At 45.8% G+C, this 20,164-nt stretch overlaps 1 protein-coding gene and 1 long non-coding RNA gene across 6 annotated transcripts in view; one reads left to right on the top strand and one right to left on the bottom strand.

Annotated features, from left to right (window-relative positions):
• Positions 1-20,164, bottom strand: part of ETV6 (ETS variant transcription factor 6) — a 252,951-nt gene that overhangs the window by 126,505 nt on the left and 106,282 nt on the right. The gene's annotated exons all lie outside the window — the stretch shown is intronic.
• On the top strand, positions 8,286-11,225 carry LOC145715610 (uncharacterized). Of its 2 annotated transcripts, none has more exons than XR_014137918.1 (4): positions 8,286-8,422; positions 10,486-10,677; positions 10,776-10,852; positions 11,112-11,225. It is a non-coding gene; the product is annotated as an uncharacterized LOC145715610 (long non-coding RNA). The 2 variants fall into 2 exon arrangements; XR_014137917.1 differs by lacking the exon at positions 8,286-8,422 and adding an exon at positions 10,323-10,340.

The raw sequence follows: 20,164 nt of genomic DNA, 5'->3' as shown, positions 1-20,164 counted from the left end.
TGGCGGTGTGCATGCATACGGAAGCCACTGGGTCTAAGTTTTGTGTTCGCTCGAAAACCTAACCTGTGAGAATACACGGCAAAGTACTGAATCTAGTTCTGAATTCTTCAGGGTCCAGACATAGGAAGAACAACAGCCATACTAGTATCTGCTTCCAAAATGAATCTGATTTTGGTTGTTTGGGAGGAAAAAAACCCCACCAGCCCAAGTCTGACAGTGTGACAACGTTCGAGAAGCTACAATAAGGGGACAGTCTCAGGGCTGGAGTACTTGAAAAGTCAGTTATACAAAAGAATGACATGTCTGAATCCCTGAGACCTTTTACCTGAGATCACCCACACCCAGGGCTCTGACCTCAGAGAAAGCACTCGGCTTTCATAACCACACAGTTGAAGCTCAGGATCCACAACTGGGCTAGTTTAATGGCGTCTGAAAGAAGAGTGGTGTTTAGAAAGGAAAAATAAGAACTCTTTGACCCGTCAGGGAAGTTCTCTTTCTACTCTTCCAACCGGGCAAACGATTTCAGGCAGAGTTCAGAGGGATTTGCATCCACAAGAAGAAGGCAGCCGATGGACACACAGGTTTCACTCGGTGCCTCAGCCTGGTCCTGGTCAATTTGGCACACATCCACATCGCGAGTCTGGCGCTGTGCTGGGGCCCAGAAAACTGACTCTGCCTTAGAGCTGATGAGGAGTACTAACGATCATAGTCTAGGGAGGGGAAAAAAAAAGTTTCTTCTGGGGAAACCCCTCCTCGAGTGACTTACAGCAGATAAGGTCACATTAAAAACAGCTGTATGCTGGGTCGCCTGGATGGCTCAGTCGGTTAAGCGTCCGACTCTTGATCTCAGCTCAGGTCATGCTCTCACGGTTGGTGGGATCGAGCCCCGCATCAGGGCGGTGCTTGGGATTTTCTGTCTCCTTCTGTCTCTGCCCCTCCCCTACTCACACTGTCTCCGTCTCTAAATAAATAAATAAGCTTAAAAAAAACAAAAACAACAGGTGTATGCCAGGCCTGGCTGTGTAAACAGGCACCGGGGGCGGCCCAGGAAGACAGCATCGTTTACTAAGTACCTGCCGTGTGCCACACGCTCTAATAGGCACTTCATAAGCAACAACTCATGCAACACAACAGTGTGCTATAGGTACTGGGAGCCTCCTTTCAGGGATGAGAAAAATGAGACTTTGTGACGTTCGGGCACATAGGGCATTTTTGACAATCAGCACAGCCTGCCCTGAGAACAGAAGTTTCAGTCTAGTTAGATGAGATTCACCCACTCACCGATACTTCAGAGCCCTCTATGGTCAGCTCAACCCTGTGCTGCATTCTGGGGGAACGCAGTAGTGATCTAGATGGCACGGTCCCAGCCCTCTACAGCGTGTGGTTTAGGCTTAAGGACAGGGTGGGAACCCATGTTGTAAGAAGGGAAGTAGAGAGCCTGTTGGAAGTACACTGGGGGCGCTGGTGAGTCCTCAGGCTTAAGTGACTTCGGCAGAGGTCTAAAGGATGAGTTGGAATTGTATTGAATTTATCTTGCTGAATTAGGGGGGTGGGGGCGGTACAGGGGGAAGGGCTCAGCCTAGAGAAGAGTGTTGCAGCCAGAAGGAAGAGAGAGAAGGCGATCTGTACAGAAAACTGAAAAAGGCCCCGTACGGCTGGAAAGCAGAGAGCAAGGAGGTGAGTATACAAGATAAAGCTGCAGAGGTGAGTGGGACCCAGGGTGTGCGGGACCCTGCAGGCTGCTGCATTTGTCCTAGGTGCAGTGGGAAGGTCGTGAGGGGTTTTAAGGGTAGGGGGAAGGGGACAATGGAAAGCACTTTAATTAAATAACATTCTTTAATGCTAGTTCTTTGCTTGCAGTTTAACACAATGAATCTAGGTGCAAAGTGGCCAGCTGGGAACGGATGTGATCATGATTTCGTTAAGACAAAAATAATCCTAGACAATGCTAGAAAAAAATTACAGTAGAGAAAGAGGGAAAAAAACCCTCTACCCGTAGTCCTTTCACCTAGAAATAACCACAAGAACTATTTTCCTGCATTTCCTTCTGGTCTATTTTAATGGATTTTTAAAAAAAAAATTTTTTTAACGTTTATTTATTTTTGAGACAGAGGGAGACAGAGCATGAACGGGGGAGGGTCAGAGAGAGGGAGACACAGAATCTGAAACAGGCTCCAGGCTCTGAGCTGTCAGCACAGAGCCTGACGCGGGGCTCGAACTCATGGACTGCGAGATCATGACCTGAGCCGAAGTTGGCCGCTTAACCGACTGAGCCACCCAGGCACCCCATAATGGATTTTTTTAAATGGGATTATTTTGAGGACAGAGATGTGTATCCTTCCTTTGCAATTATATGAGATGAACATTTCAAAAACGTGATTTTTAACTGCCGCATAATATTCTGGTGTAATGACCTTCCCTAACTCATTGAACTGATGTCTTGTTGGCCGTACATCCGTGTGTAAGAACCACTGTCGGCATCTGAGACTGTTTCCTGGTGATGGATTTTTAGAGAAGAGGTTGCCGAGCTGAGGAGTTAAACTGTTTTAAGGATCTTAACCCACATTTGCCAAAGGGTATGCTCAGCAGATTGCGTTTTTGTTCTTAGGTCGCTGTTGGTGGTTGTTTTTTTTTTTTTTTTTAACATTTATTTATTTTTGAGAGAGCGAGACAGACAGAGCACGAGTGGGGGAAGGGCAAAGAGGGGGGTATACAGAATCCAAAGCAGGCTCCAGACTCTGAGCTGTCAGCACAGAGCCCAACACGGGGCTCAAACTCACAAACCGCAAGATCATGACCTGAGCCGAAGTCGGACGCTCAACTGCCTGAGCCACCCAGGTGCCCCTGTTGGTGTTTTTTCATGTCACTTACACATACATGCCTCTTGCGTGAGCTGCTGTTGCGAATCTGTTATGCCTACCTGTGCCAAGCATGAATACATGGGCCCAGCTCCCCCCCACCAACTAGTCTGAATTGAGAATTAGCATTAAAAAAAAAATCTGCCAGGTAAAAACCCAAAATCTTGTATGTTATCATTTCAAGTACATACTTCCAGTATTTGTTCTTTGGTGAGTTAATTTCAATGCTCAGTCTAAAGGAGAAGTCAGGTCCCCACCCTGGGACTCTGTAGTGCTGCTATGACATAAGGGCTTTGTCCTGACCTGTTTGTCTTCACCTCACTGGAGATTTACCTCAGTACCTGAAATCAATTTCCATCACCCCATAGTCCTGCATGTGGTCCTGAGCTCCTTCTCCCACGTGACTATGAGCTCCTAGGCTGAGCCTTGATGGTTCCATCACTGGTAGACTGGCTTCCAAACCCAGGGCTGGTAATAACCATCATCTCTGGGCATCACCATCAAGCATGGTTAGTGGGCGTGGGGCCTGATGCTGTGGCAGATGCAGAAGAAAGTGCATTAAACAGCTCCCTAGAACTCCAGAAACATTAGTAGAAGATAGATCATACTGGCTTGGACAGACCTGAAGAACTACAGGAAATAAAAACAGATCAGCACAAGGAAGCAATCAGTAACACGCTGATGTGCACACATAAAACATAATGCTTGGTGCAGGGAACTCTGGCTGCCCCACTAACTGTTCACAAACCACTGCTTGGGTGCTCCGCCTGCCTGGCTTATCAGGTTCCTCTGTCCTTTTCAGTGGCTCCCACAATAGGGATATTTATAAATGTGGAAAGACTCAACTCAGGGAGTGACCTGAGCACAGACTCAGAAGTAGGGCAGTGACAGTGTCTTCTGTACATATTTTGATGGGGTGGGTAGAGACCCCCCTGGAGTGTAAATTCTACAAATTAACAGGACAACATGTCTGCTCCTGTTCACTGAAGTTTCCACATCGTCTAGCATCCGCCTGGCACATGATGGCTGCTCAGTTCATATTTGCTGGAAAAGCGAACACAAACTCACATAAAAACATTTTAGTAAGTCATAAAGAGGAGTATCCGTATTTTATTCGACGTGTAACTCCAGCACTCATCACAGGGCCTGCCACAAAATAAGTCTGGCAATTGTTTGTTGTGACTGGCTAAGTTTTCTTCCACAATTAACTTTCCAGGATTAGAACCTGGAGTCTCCCAGTGAAGGAGACTGCCCCCCACTATCAGCCTCCCTGCCTTGGCCAAGACTTTTGTAGCCACCATCCACAGTTCAGAGTCCCAAGTTTACGGTCCCGGGAATCAGCTTTACCCTTCTGGACCCCCACGTTTTCCTGTACTCTCAATCATTAACAGCCACATTCTCAAATCATAGATTTGACTGGAGAAAACAAATTGCCCTCTGCTACAAGATGTTATGCAAGGTTGAGACTGCGCCTGGATAGGAATTAAAGATACAGCACGCAGCGAAGGCATCTAGCCATGCCCAAATCTGCAGAGGTCATGTTTTTATACACACAGTTCCTGATGAGACACTCCGTTGTGACCCATTCAGAGGAAGAGGGATGGATAATTCCCTAGCCTGCCCCCATGGGGCCACAGTCCTCTCCCGCATCATTCGGGATTCCTGGGGCCTGTCTAAAACAGCACTCTCCCTCATTCAGAGGCTAGCTAACAAGTTACCAGTTGTTCATTTTCTCCCAAGTTCCTTCAAGAGGCAGGGCAGTGGTTATGATGCGCTCCTCCTTGCTGAACCACAGTTGGAATCTACATGCATTTTGCCAGATTAATTATTAGGCTAGAAAAGGTGGTTAGTAGAAACAGGTCTACCTGTACTATATTTCAGACAGAATATGAGTTATATATGGGTTTTTATGAGCTAAGGGGACAGCTGAAAACCATTTGTTTACATTTAACTCTTTATACAAATTTTTTTAATGTTTATTTATTCTTGAAACTGAGAGAGAGAGAGAGAGGGCAGAAAGAGAGAGAGAGGGAAACAGAGTCTGAAGCAGGCTCCAGGCTCTGAGCTGTCAGCACAGAGTGCAACGCAGGGCTCAAACTCGTGAACCACGAGATCATGACCTGAGCTGAAGTTGGACGCTTAACCGACTGAGCCACCCAGGCGCCCCTGTTTACATTTAATTCTTTACCACGAGGGGGAAAAATGTGCTCCAGGGATAAATGTGACCTGGGGACACACATTCTAAGGTACAGAATGACCCTGCCATTTCACATGCCTGCAGGGCCTGGAGCAAGCAGATGGACAGGGCACTGCAGTGATACGAAGGAGAGTCCACAAGCTGGCCCAAACCTAGTGCCTGACTCTTGGAGGTCTGTCTGCACAAGGCCCCATGCCCCATTTGTAAACTCTCCTAGGTGGTTAAGACGTGGGTTGTTGATGGAGTTCCCCAGGCAGTGGGGCCACAATGCAGGACAAGATGAAAGCCGGGCATTCTGCTACCAGGAGGAACATCTCTCAACCTTGGACACAAAACTGCCCTGAAGCTTCCCACCCTCCTTCCTCATTCAACTCCCTCTTCCACTAAAAGCAAAAGCAAAACAAACAAAACACCTCTCCTTTCTGAGATCTCTGAGATCAGCCAACTTCTCCATCGGCCTTGCGGCTGGGGTCCTGCCCCAACAGTCCCTTGCCCTCAGCTGTCTGGGCTCCAGGTCTGCCCTCCTTCCCATGACACACTGTGTGTCCCCGTTCTCCCCACGCTATCTCGTTTCTCTGCGGCTGCACCAGCAGCCTTGGTCACCCAAGGGCACGGCAGCACGCAGGCCATGTTCCCTCTCCCCGACTTTCGGGTCAAAGGCATCCTGCTGCACCCCCAGCAACAGTAGTGTCTGCAACGGAAGCCACGGGGTGGGTTCCCTTCCCACTCCTGGGATTCGGATCGGTGTTTTGTTTCTTTTTTTTTCCCCCCAGTTTATTCATTTGTTTGTGTTTTGAAGGGAATGAAGTATGCTCTCCTTATAAATATGCTCTGTTTTCTTCAAATGCCCTCCTTCTTCTCCTAAAACCTTATTTCTGAAAGTGCTACAAGCCAGAACATGAGAAAAGTTGCTTTGGATACCAGCTCAGTGGGACTGAGCCTTGTCTAGTCTCCTTTCAAAGCGTTCAGGGCGATCAATGATCTCTTCGTTACAAGCCGAATGAAAATTTAAACCAGCAGATAACAACAAAACAATGTCTATTTACATTTGAACTCAGACAATGCTAATGTTCTAGAACCAAAACTGCACTGTCAGGAAACCAAGCTCTAAAATTCTAGCTCACTGTCCTGTCCATGTTGATATAACTTCAAGAACATTTCCATTTTCAACTGAAACAGTCCCAACACTGTTGATTCTCAGGCAAAAAATCTTTATTAAAAAACTAAAAAAAAAAAAGATATACACTGCTCTTTTAACTTTTGCTGAGCTAAACAAAAATTCTTTTTATGTCAACAAAGTAAATTTAAGACCTAGAAATGACAAGGGCACCTGGGTGGCTCAGTAGGTTAAGCATCCAACTTCAGCTCAGGTCATAATCCCATCATTCGTGGGTTCGAGCCCCACATGGGGCTCTGTGATGACAGCTCAGAGCCTGGAGCCTGCTTCGGATTCTGTGTCTCCCTCTCTCTCTCTGCCCCTCCCCTGCTGTGCTCTCTCTCTCTCTCTCTCTCAAAAAATGAATAAACATTTAAAAATTTAAAAAAAAAAAGACCTAGAAATGACAAAGGAAATAAGATCAAGACTTTTCATACTTAAATCATGATCAGAAACCTTAAAACCAGTCTTAGAAGTGGCATTATGATATGGGCAATCTAAAGATCTTCCAACATTATGATCCTAAAATAAAAATCTTTAGACTTCCATTGGTTAGAGATAGACCACAGAGAATTGCAAGAGAAGCTTAGCACTACCATTACTTGTCCTTTTTTATTTACGTTTATTTATTTTGAGAGAGACTGTCTGTGCACGCGCGCGAGTATGAGTGGGGGAGGGCAGAGAGAGAGGGAGAGGGAGAGAATCCCAAGCAGGCTCTGTTGCTGTCAATTCAGAGCCCGACTTGGGGCTCGATCCACAAGATCATGACCCGAGCCAAGATCAAGAATCAGATGCTTAACCGATTGAGCCACCCAGGCACCTTGGTTGTCCTTTATCATCTTGCAAAGTATAGTAAAGAAACGTTCTAACCAGGTGGTAGAAAGAAGCTGCTGGTTTGCTTTAGTCAATATCAAGTTCATAGTTGCCTTTTATACGAAATACGCAATCAGTTACTTCCTTGATGCACAGTGGGTTTAACTCCCCCACAACCCTAGGAATAAATTCCTTAGAAAAGAAACTTCCCTTTTGGGGGAAAGACTAGTCCCCTTTAAATGTATACAACAGAAACCATTACCCAAACCACCCATCACCAATCAGTCCGAGGTCTCAGCCACAAAGAATCTCACTTCAGAGTGTACCTAAGCCCCGCCACGGGCACAGATGTGACCATGGAAAGCTGTCTTCTCTACTCTGACACCTTTGATCGTTGAGTCATAAGATTCCCCAGGGAAGAGGCTCATGAAATTACCAAATTACATAATTGTTCCCCTGAATTCACAAATGTTCTCTTGTGGTTTAAGATAAACGAGTGCTGATTCTCCAAATTAATAACCTTTTGTAACCAACACTCCAGAAAATGAACTCTTCTGCTGGCTATCCAGCCTCCAGATTTTGGTCGTTAAGTTCAGAGATTAATCTTTAATAAAGAGGACTCCTACCTTCTACTTTTTAGGTGTCTGAACGTTTGCATCCACATGATCACAGCAGTATCATACCTTTGATGGGGATGGGGATGGCAGACTGTCCTCTATTTAACTGGCTACCATTTTTACCGCCAATGAATCACACCAGGGGCTTTCCATATAACTGGATGATTGACTATCATAACTGGGGAGAATCTAAGAATGTGGCAAGTAAGGACCTTCAAGACAGTACAAAAGCTGGGTCTGAAGGCCAGGTTTCCTGACTCCAAGTCTCATTCTTGTTCCACTCCAATATAATTCTTTGCTACCAAAGCCTATTTAAACCTGGTATGAGTTCAGTTGAAATTCAAGAGCACATTGCACACCCTCTGAAGAGTCTTGGTTGACAGAGGAACCCAGGGGGTTAAAGAGGACATGTCACTGGTTGTATGAACAGAAACTTCATGACCAGAACTTTACAAGAAAGGGGAGCGTACATCCATATTCCTTCGTTTCTGCTCCCCTATTTGTTGTTAAGAATCCACTTTCTCATGGGAACCTAAAGCCTGGAGTGTAAAGCTGTCACTGGTACCATGTTGATCTGTTACCATGGAGATCACTCTGGTAACATAAAAACCTGCTACCAGTCCAGACACACAAGTATCTCATTCTGACTCCCAGAGGGATTGCTCTGCACCCTACTCCCACCAGTTTAAAGTTCGTCTCTGCTAGGATTGACCTCTAAAGTGTTTGGAGATTGACTTTGAAATGTCATTAAAAATCTAAACACTCGTTGACAAGGAAGGAGGTAAGGAAGCGGTATCTCAAGATTTTAGAGCCACGAAGTTCACATGTAGCTACGGCTCCCTATGTTACAGTTAGGGACTCTGTTACTACCTTATTTGACAAAGAACCAAAAGTAAAACGTGAGGAGTATCCGGCTCATTACTCAGATTGTGAAGTGTGAAAGCATTGGTTGGGGTCGATCTCTACAAAGCCTTGCCACATTCTCAGAAACTAGAGTTCCTATAGGTGGGGGGTCAAATCAGTCTCTAACGGCAGAGACAAACAGGCTTGACGTCGCTCATCAGTTAAAGCACGTCAGTGTCACTCTGGGTCTCATGCAAATCTGCTGGACCATCTGGGAGGTGCAGAGAAGTCGAAAAGGCTGTCTTTCTCCAGGGTGAAAGAGAGCTACATTTGTATGTGAAACGGCAGTGTCGGTCTAGAGGAAGGTCTATTTTAGTTTCCCCTAAATCTTAAGATTATTAGGAGGGCAGGTGGAGGGAAGAGGGGTCTTGGTCTATCATTAGGTTGACAGTGGTGAGGCATGGCTTTCCCCACTAGGGATTCCTGGGCGTCATGCAAGGAAGGCCAGCACTAGGATGTTTGTGTTCAGAAGCCTCAGGCTTCAGGCTGGGCCAGGATCACACGGAGACCTAGAGTTGTCCTGTAAGAGGGGCAGAGGCTACCCCAGCATCCAACAAGGAGGATGCGAACAAAGGAGGCGGAGCTTCCCTTCTCTGCACGCCCAGAGCATAAGCTGGGCCACTGCCTCCGTCACCTGTGGTCTCCATGGTACAGTGCACAGGAAGCCGCTGTCAACCCCCAACATCCAAGGCCTGGGGGCGGGGGGGAGGGTCTTAGGGATCTCACGGCTCAGTGGGTTTTGCTCTTTTCCCCACATCTGCTTGCTTACGCGTAGTAGATCGTCCTCACCTGGGTCTGAGGAGCAGCGAGTATCAGGAAGGGGACAGAACTCAAGCTTACTCGTGGCCACTTCTCTTCTTAAAACTTTGAGCAGAAAGGATGTTGGATTTCATCTACCTGTCAGTCACCTGGCTCCCTTCGGCATCTCTTCAGTTCCTGCAGCTCCTCTGCTAATAGGATCTTCCTCCTCACGTACTCCTGCCTCGCAAAGCTGCCTGTGAGTGCCAGGGAAGAAGAATGGCCAGGGTGTCGCAGGCCGGCGGTGCCGCGAGTGCCCGCGTCTTCCTCCAATCCTCCCCTCGCCGCTTCTCACTTCCAAACAAAGCGAGTGATGAGGCCACCTCTTCCACGTCTCCCCCACTTCCTCACCAGAGAGCAAGGGCATGTGACAGTGTAGAGGTGGTCACAGCATTTCAACTTTCGGGTTTCCCGCTTCAAGCCCAAATGGGGAATATACTGAGTAACGAAGAAAAAGAATTTTTTTCGGGAGACCCCACCAGCTGCCGGAGGCCAATGAAAGACTGAAATCAGAGATTACCTTTCTCTCCGCAGGAGTGATGACCCCATCTCTCCCCTCACTATGAACTCAAAACAACACCCACGTAGTGTTTTTGCTACATACGCCAGAGAATAACTTAGTACTTTGAGTCTAATTAGGCGCAATCAAAATCCTCCCCCCCCTTTTTTTTTTGCCCTCAGATTTTCTCCTGGATGATATCTGTGTTTTAAACAGAAGTGGGTTTAAAACATATTTTAGACTTCGTTGAAAAATAATTTTCAATGGAAAAAAAATCCATCTTCTTTGGGGGGAGAAAAATGAGGTGAAGAGGAGAAGTTCCTGAGCTGTTTACACGATAGTCCAAGAAATGAAAACTAATAAAGCTCTGGACTTAAACAAGAGGACATACCCTGGAAGTTTACTTGCACAGAGGAAAGTTAAGAAAACCGAACAGAAATCAAGAAAAACAACAACAACGACGACACATACTTTCTGTGGAGATGTAAAACATATCCTTGTGAGTGTTTTAGATATTTATCTCTTGCAATTACTGTTCTACTGGGCACAGTGGATTCTCAGTAAATACTGGTTTTGTTGAATGACTATTCCAATTTCTGCTTTCTAAGACTGAGTCCCTACCTTGCGCCTCTTTGTGTCCCTAGCACTGAGCACGGTGGTTCTTCAATCAATGCCTGTCGAGTAGAACAAGATTTGAATCCTCTTCCCAACGAGCCCGGGGAAGCCACAAACAGCCCTTGCAAGGAATTGCACAAGGAAAAGGATGCAGTCTGGCACCAGGCACTTTCCTTGCCTATCTGAAAAACGGACAGCAGATTTCTGTCCTGATGCATAAGGTGTGGCCAGAGCTGGCCAGTACGGGCTCTCTTCCAGACAGAGGTGAGAGGCAGGGTTGTTTGCTCAGTTTATTACCCAGGTGTATTATTTTCCACAGGCTTTTCTGCCGTTACAAGAGTCTGCCACGACAAGACTATGAGGTTAGTGCTGTTTTCTTTCAGGGGCCTGAGACAGGTGTGACTTACTTCTTTTTTTTTTTTTTTTTTTTTTTTAAATTTTTTTTTCAACGTTTTTTTATTTATTTTTGGGACAGAGAGAGACATAGCATGAACGGGGGAGGGGCAGAGAGAGAGGGAGACACAGAATCAGAAACAGGCTCCAGGCTCTGAGCCATCAGCCCAGAGCCTGACGCGGGGCTCGAACTCATGGACCGTGAGATCGTGACCTGGCTGAAGTCGGACGCTTAACCGACTGCGCCACCCAGGCGCCCCAGGTGTGACTTACTTCTAAGCACTAAGGTCAATTTAAAACAACTGACTACACAGAGGAGACGCAATGAAGGGGTAAAGAACGGAGGTTCTGGAACAGACAGACCTGTGTTCATATTCTGGCTCAACCACCAACCAGTTCTGTGGCCGGGAGCAAATTACTTAACATTTCAAAGCCCTAGTTTCTGTATCTGTAAAGATAATATCGCCTACCTCTCAGACTTGTTGGGAGAAAAAAAATTAATGAGACAATGTATTGGAACACTGGAACACACACCCAATAAATGACAGCTCTTTTTACGCAACGCTTGGCTTGTCACCATTTTGCAACTGTGATTTTATACGTGGTATCTAATTTTTCCAGTGCCTCAGTTTTCTCAAATCGACACGGGTGCTGAGAAAACACGCTTTGAGGCAAAGTCAGTAAGAGACCTTTACTCATACAAACTGAAATGAGAAGGAGAATAATGTGGTGGGCCTAAAAATGACATACCAGCTCATGCTAAAACCTGATGTCAGGACCAGTCAACATGGTGGCCTCTATCCTAGAAGCCTATTTGGGCAAGGGATGTCCATCATGGGGATGGCTTCGACGAACAACCATTTGGAAACATGCTGGTAATCCCCTGGCGCAGTTGAGAGAAGGTAAACCAAAATCCCGAGACAAGTTATCTTAGGGAAAGCGCCATGTTCAACCCACGATCCTACTTATTTTTGAGTCAGCATTCACTCAGAAACACCCCAAACCGAATTGCTATAGCTGACCTATCTAGCAAGCACTCATTTTTTCCTGTGTATATCAGATCTACTAATAAAAAATTATGATGCAAGTTTCTTCATCAGACAGGCTGTTATACAGTGAATAGTTCTTCCTTGCGCTTTAGAATAAATCCTATAAACAACTGCAAAAGGCAGAGACCTCTTAAAATCAATTATACAATGTCAGAATTGGACAGAACTTATTAAAGTCATAGAGTCTATTTCCCCCAATTTTAAAAACAAACAATGGAGACTCATCAAGGTTACATAGTTCACCCCAAGCCCCAGAGCTACTGAGTGACAGCCAGGGTTGAACCTTGGCCTCCTGACCCCAAGTCCAAGATTCTTCCTGCGGCTGCTTTAAACTTCGTACTTCGTTTGTTTCTCCCCACAGAGCCCAAGCATGCTGCACTCACAGAAAAATCTCTCATAAATACTTGCCAAATTGATCTACAAATTCTCCAAGTTTGCTCTTTCAACCCAATCCTGCATTTCAATCCCAAAAGATCCCAACCATGGCTAAGTAGCAGGTGCCATTTCAAAAAGTCTTTGGAGGAGTTTACAAAGTGTTTTTGAAATCCCATTCTCATTTCCTCACAACAGTGTAGAAAAGGTTCTGCTGTACCCATTTCAGAGATAAGGAAACTGAGGCCAGAAGTGTAATGACTCGTCCAAGGTCTATCCTGCTGGTCGCACACGGCTGGAGCTGGCATTTGAACTCAGACATCTGCTTCCAAAACCTGCACCGCTTCCCTTCATTGGCCTAAGACTAACGAATTCTGACCCGCAAACGATGCTGCCATCAGTCTTCCTCCTGGTCTTTTCCACTGAAAAAAAGAGAGGTACTCCATAAGGCGTCTTCGCGTCAACTTAAAACACGTGGGCTGACCGAACCGTAGAAGATTGTTATGTTCAGGTACGAACATCCTCTGCCCCACCCGGACCCTTGTTCCCTTCCACAAAGCAAAGACCTCAGACCCCAGCTCCCGAGACCAGAACAGCACTGACACGTACTGCGTACGAGGTTTCAAAGGCCAGCCCGAGGGAGATGGCTACACTTTTTCCTTACCCCGTCGCTAAAGCCATCTTCAATCATGGTTTGTGTCAGAGGGGGAAGGAAAGAGGTCGCTTCTGGGAGTCTTAGCAGCACGGGGGCTGTGACGTGACCTACGAGGCCTCCATGTAGGTCAGGGACGGGCGAAGCCACCGAGCGAGGCGGCCAGAGATGCTCCAAGCCTCCTTGCCGGCTGCTCCCGGGAGCGGTTAAAGATAGAGATGGCGGCGGCTAATGGCGGGGGTGGGAGGAAGGGAGAGGAACAGGGGCTGTGAAGGAAGGTGCGGGGGGGACGGATATAATCCAGCATACAGAAACCTGTCAGGATGGGATTTATTTTTGTTCTGTGAGGGAGTATAATAGGGCTTTGCCTGTACTCTCAATAGCTGTTTTGAAGTGAACCCGGCTGGTATGTCTTTAATTTGTCATTTCATTATGAAACTGTTTCCCTTCCAAGAAGCCTTCAAGTCAGGAAGCTCTGTCTGCCCACACAGGAAATTCCTTTGCTTCAACTTCCCCAAAAAGGAAATTTCCCTCAGAAGTGAGCCCAGCATATGCCTTGGAGCAGAGCTGTTTCAAGAAACTTTGGCAGCTGAGTCCCAAAAACACCCCTGGCTTTTCTGCTGCTGCCGGGATGTGGGGATAAACAGTTCGGTTCTTGCCCCCCGGTGGGGGGAGGAGGTGGTGGGGACCCCACTGAAGCGGGCCCTGGCTGACCCCCTTCCTCCCTCTTTTTCGTTCTCCGGTGCCCTCGCCCCCCCCCCCCCCGCCCCGTCCTGTCCTGCATCACAGCAAGAGCTCTACCTCTCCAAGAGGGATGAAGTACCTGCCACGTTCCCCAAGCACCCCGAGAAATGGGCCCATCTGGAGACTCACCCACAGAGCACACGCAAACACGCTCACAGACGGGCACCCCACGGTCATCCAACGGCGATGCAACACAACAGCACCTCTTCTTTCTTTCTTTCTTTCTTTCTTTCTTTCTTTCTTTCTTTCTCTTTCTTTCTCTCTCTCTCTCTCTCTCTCTGTCTTTCTTTCTTTCGTAACTTAACATTTTGTTAATTTTAATAGACTCTGAAAATCAGGACAACTTGGTTGATGTGTGGGGGTGGGGAGGGGTCGTGGAGACAGGGTGTCTGATCTTACTCTAAACATTTTATTTCTGGGGCGCCTGGGTGGCTCAGTCGGTTGGGTGGCCGACTTCGGCTCAGGTCATGATCTCACGGTCCGTGAGTTCAAGCCCCGCGTCGGGCTCTGTGCTGACGGCTCAGAGCCTGGAGCCTGTCTCCCTCTCTCTCTGACCCTCCCCCCGTTCATGCTCTGTCTCTCTCTGTCTCAAAAATAAATAAACGTTAAAAAAAATTTTTTTTAACATTTTATTTTTATGTTGCCCACATCCTACCTGGTTTTTTTTTGTTTTGTTTTGTTTTGTTTTCATAAATCTCACTCGCCATCATCAGGGCTTACACAAAGAGGGCCCACAGCCGCCCTGACTAAACTGAGGCTCAAATTATTTTCCCACAAAAATCAATTGTGTGCCTACTATGTGCCAGGTACTGTTTTGGGTACCGGGGATAAAATAGTAAAACAAAAAACAAACAACAACAACAACAACAACAACAACAAAAACCCGGCAAAAACCCCTGTCTTCATGGAGTTTAAATATTAAAAAAAAAAAAAAAAAAAATCAGATCTAGTCATCAAGATGAAGCTGTATTATTAGGGCATAATTTACCCACCTTGCCTGAAACCAGAATGGTGATTCTCTCACATATCTGACACCAAAACAGGAGGTTTACAACCACACTGGAGCAAAACACTCACTCTTATTCCCTCTCCGACCCACACACCGACTCGAGACCTGTCATAGAAAGACTACAGTATTTCAGATGAAGAAGGTACAAGAAAATAAAAGAGCCCTCCAGAGCTTCTAAAGCACGCATATTACCATATCCTCTTTTCTCAAGGGTGGTGGATTTTTTTGTACACAAACTTCCCCAGTGCAGATTTTAAGTAAAACATGGAGGGGGGAGAAATATCTGAAACCACAGCCTTGTAAAAACTAATCTCTCAGACATATTGTGAATGACTAAGTGGGTGAGTGCCCGGAGCAGCTGTGAAGTGAATAATAATATATAGTATTTTATGAAGCTTCTTAGCAGAGAGGCATTGGCAGGAAACTGCCAGACTCATAGTTAAGTTTTTAATTTTCCATTTCAAATCACTTCATTAAAAAAAAAAAATGTTGTCAAAGGGAAACAACACAGAGAGCTAGAGCACAAAAGGAGGGAGTGGTATTGAACTTCAAACTGTGAAGCAGGCGGTAGGACAAAGAGAGACACAGACAGATGAGGAACTAAGACAGCCCTGGATTTTCACCCTGCAATTAGATTGCACTAGAATGGCAGAGCGATAGAATCTGATCTTATTACACTATTCATGTGCCAGGACTCTGTAAGGGATACTGTTTACCAGGAAACAGAGCGATATTTAAGGGACTAGTGAGAATCATATAGCGCGTTGAAATCTGAATAGATTAACCCTGAGGTTTTGGGTTGTGGTAGATATTTTCCATGGAGTGGATTTATAATTTTATTTTAGTGAGTTATTCTATTTTTCTAAACTTTACGAGGTTTTAACCACATGGCTGAATCTCTTAGGGGGACCCAACATCATTTTTCATGTTCTCAGAGAGAATGGTGTCGGGAACAGGCCTTTGGCTTGGAGTGGGAGGGAAGAGTGTGGAGGGGAGCCTGAGGAATCTGCTTTGCCAACTACCAGCTCTGCGACTCTGGCCAAGTTCCTTAACCTCTTTAAACCTGCCTTTTCGTCAGTGAAGTGGGGATAATAAAACTCAGCCCATAGGACTATCATGAGGATTAAATGATATAATACTTGTGAAAAGTGCCTTCCACGAGTACTCAATAAACGGTGGTTATTACTCCACACAGAGAGCTATGAAGGATCTTTCTCCCAAATTCCACACACCCACTCCTCAAATAAGCCACTCACCTCTGGCTGGCACCTTTCAATTCTCCGCAAGTCAAGATTTTCCTGACCGCTTCAACTCGAGACTTGGATTAACGTTAGGTCCCTCATAATACCAGCGGGGTCTTGGCATTACGATCAAACATTCAGTCGCTTCAGAGGTAAAGACGGTTTGGTTAAGAATGACTGAAAGGCTTAAGGATTCAGATGCAAAATTCACTCCTCCTCTCAAGGCAATGAAGATGACTTCTACATTCTCCAGTCAACCGTGTGCCAGAGAAGATCCGACTTTGTCCAGTCAATACCAATGCTGGCAATGTCTTGAAACCAACGGCCAGGCATGGTAAATATCAGATTACTCATCTTCATCTCAGAGGTCCAGCTTCACAATGTTGTGTCTGAATCAAGGGGCCTGGATTTTCCATCTAATTTTACGTCAGTCTTCTCCATGGAGAAGGCCAGTCCCAGGCAAAATTATGGAGTTTTTCCCGACTCTACTCCCTCCCTTGACTCTGTCCATGCTGGCCATCGGTCTTCTATTTTAAAAGATTCAAGAGATTTGATAAACTCACTTTCATTAAGATATCAGGGACTTAAGGTATTAGTTATCTCTCTCCAAGGTACTAGCTGCTATCCTAACAATTTACCATTAAAAAGTAAAGCTAGGTAGAAATAATGCCCAATCCAAAAGGAATGTATCTTAACAATGGAACTTCAGACATCATGGTGGTTTATCGTGGGAGAGATTTAAGTTCAGGATGCTCTTAAATCACCGTAACTGGGTGACCACATACCCTGCCGAAGCGTAACACTGTCAACACTGGCCCTGTTCACAAACAACTTACAAACCCTCTGTCCTAGCTCTAGAGTAGTGCTTTCTGGACAGTAAAAGTTCAGAAAACTCTCTGAATCTCAACACTCCTTTAGCAAGTGAGAAAGCACAAGATGGGAGACGGCTACACAGCTAAATGTACGATGCCAGTGCTACAAAACCCAGTTGTGTTTCGTCAAGTTCTTTCCCTGGATCACTGTGAGTAACAGGAATCATCACAGAAGCTCTGTCAAGCAGCTATCCGGAGTTACAGCTATGAAACAGTATGAACGAAACACACACACACACTCATTTAGATTCATCTGAAGTGAAATTCTTCTTTGCCCAAGAATCGAAAGAAAAAAAAAATTTTTCCTTTGACAAGGTCCAAACAAATTCTACATCTGTGTGGATTTTTGCGGGTCTCTGAAGTTCCCCTCAGCATGATCAGAGAATTAAAGAGTAGTTTAAAAGGACGTTATCAACACCCACAGCTCTCAGGTGAGGAATCTCTCTCTCAGGGAAGTTCTGCTTCTGTGTTTCGAAAAGACCTTTGAATAAAATCCCGGATATCTGTGTGAATATGCGATTGCTGGCCAAACTGTAAGGGCAGCGAGGGTGCCCCACAACACGCTGGTCGCAGGGTTGTAAACAGGGAAAAGAGAACTATCTGTCTAGGGCGGGGATTTTGGGAGGCGGCTTCCCCACCACCTTGCACCAAGAAGTGAAAAGAGTAAGTGTGGGAGGCAGAACCATGAGAACGATGGTGTGGAAGAAATTAGAATGAAAAGGAAAGGAAAGCGTTTTCTCCCCCCACTTGGTTCACTTGTAGTAGGAAAATATGCCCAAGACAGAGGAACCTTCCAGCCCATCAGAATAACAGGTTTGTGAACTTGCAACTGCCGTTGGGCTACTTCCTCAAGCGAGGCCTAGGAGGGGGAAGAAGAAAGAGTAATTTTATTTCCTCAAGAGGGTTGGCAACAAGTCATCTGCTCACATTTGTTTCTCTACAATGAGTTCCTGGTGTTGGTGACCTGAGAGCTACTTGAGGAGGCAAAAGAAAACCACGCATCAGCTTTGTTTGCGAATCACTGCTGCTCTGGGCAATTCTTTTCTCCCTAATCCTACGCCCCTTTTTCACGGCCTGAGGCAACAAGCAGATGATTTGAGTAACTAGTTCAGGGCCCCTATTTAGAAATAGTTTCTTGGGTGTGAGTTTTCATGCCCATGGGACGGTAGGAGTGTCACAGATTCTCTTTGCTGGCTGGGGCGGATGGAAATGTACTTTAAAGCTCAGCATCAAAGCCTCACTTTAGAAGCTGAAAGCCTTCATTCCCTTGCCAACTGTGCTTCCCCCCCCCCCTTATAATTAATTAATGCAGTATTAATTGTATATCTGCTATGGGGCCGGCTGAAGGAGGATATGGTGGCCCTATCCATGCAGATAGATCAGCTGGCTTTGTAAAGCTGGAAACCCAGTGGACATCGACAGAGGGAGAAACATACACATTGTCATTTTTACAGGTTACAGGAAAGGCAACCATGCCTTGAGGTGCAGAGGGGATTCCCACAAGTCGCGCAGCTGGGGTCAAGGGGTAGTTACCAGAAGCCACACCTGTGCGTAATGCCCTGGGAAAAGAGCCAACTCACAGATACTTCTCAGGTCTACGAGAATTAGGAAGCAGGCCTGAGATCAGAGAGAAGGTTCTTGGGACCCAGTGTAAGGTGTGAGTGGACGCAACAGCCTTCAGAAAATCTGGAAGGCCGAGGAACTGCGCCCATACCTGATCTCAATCATCAGGGAAGCATCCAACAGCGTCAGGTGTTGAACTGCCATATTTCCTTGTGCGAGGGCGTCCTCACAAAACAATCACGGCGAAAGTAGAGGATAATCTCCTGTATCCTTGAAACACCACCATCCGAACCAAAATTTGATGTTGAGCACTGAGATCAAGTGAATGACCATGATGCTTAGCATTTATAGATGATGCTCCACTGCCCATATCCCTTCTTAGTTCTCTTCTGGAATTAGAACACATAAAATGTTTGAGCTGTGAAGGACCAGCAAAATCCTGCACTCAGGCTACTTTGCTTTTCATATGAGGAAGCTACCACACTGGCAGAGAGAACAGATTGTCTGGCATGACCCCACCAGCCAGCATGCCGGGGCCAACGCTCAGAGGATCAAGCCCAACAAATGTGCTCCCTGCTCTCTATTACCCTGCAGCAGAATTTCCTGGAACATAGGGCATGTTGGTAAACTGAGGCACCAAAATGTCAGACAATTTTTCTGAAGCATGTCAGACTAACATAAAGTATTAGGAAGTGAAATGCTTTCATTCCTGAACCCAGTAATACAATCTCCGTTCCAGCACAGCATCTTTCTTGCTGTTTAACAGTCATCTGGGGTAGATCATCTCTTTTTCAAAGAAGGAACATTGTCGACAACATGATTCTTCTACTTTATTTAATTTTATTTCTAACACTCCAGAATTTATACAGGTACCTGAAAATATGCTACAAATAACAGTTTGCATAGAGGATTGAATTTGAAAATTTTTTCTTCCTCTATATTCACAAGGTAATTTAGTTTGTGTCACTCATTTACCCCTCTGGCCTTCCTTGTCTATCGTTTATAAAAATTTTGCTTAAATTAAAAAAAAAAAAAGCCAGCAACCTGTTTGCTTGGATTTTCTCCTGCCAACCAACAGCCTCTAATCACGACTTCTATCAGTTCCTAATGAAGAATCAACACAGCAAAGTGACAAAAAGCCTAAATGTGGGGATTCAATCTGGACTCAAATCATGGCTCCCTCACCTTCTCTCTGTGTGACCTCATCCAGTGATTTACCACTCTGAGCCTCAGATACAGATACAGACACAAACACAGTATCTACCTTCCAGTGTTAGAGATTATTCAGGATAATTTATGTAAAGGTCTTGGCACACAGAAAGTGCTCAATAAACGGCAGTGACGATGATTATTTATTCTGCATATTATTGCAACAGAGATTTCTTTCGAGTGGCATCCTTTTTAAAAAAAAAATTTTTAATGTTTATTTATTTTTGAGAGAGAGACAGAGTGTGAGCAGGGGAGGGACAGAGAGAGAGGGAGACACAGAATCCGAAGCAGGCTCCAGGCTCTGAGCTGTCAGCACAGAGCCCGACACGGAGCTCGAACTCCCGGACTGCGAGATCATGACCTGAGCCGAAGTCGGATGCTCAACTGACTGAGCCACCCAGGCCTCCCTAGGGTGGCATCTTGTATACAGTTGACCTCAGAATGGCTCCTAGGAAGCAGCACAGTTCTGGCAAAGTGGGCAAGTGGGGTATGACAACAAGAAAAAGACACGCATTTGTCAAGATAAGCCACTCCTAGAAAACAAACAGTAAGTAAGTCCTAATACTGTTACTTCTAAAGTGGAGCTACATAGACTGCCTGATAC

Source organism: Panthera onca, chromosome B4 (genome assembly GCF_046562875.1).
Source record: "Panthera onca isolate mPanOnc1 chromosome B4, mPanOnc1 haplotype 2, whole genome shotgun sequence".
Lineage (NCBI taxonomy): Eukaryota > Metazoa > Chordata > Mammalia > Carnivora > Felidae > Panthera > Panthera onca.
The sequence above is the reverse complement of the archived record's forward strand: the minus strand, read 5'-3'. Positions and strand labels throughout refer to the sequence as shown.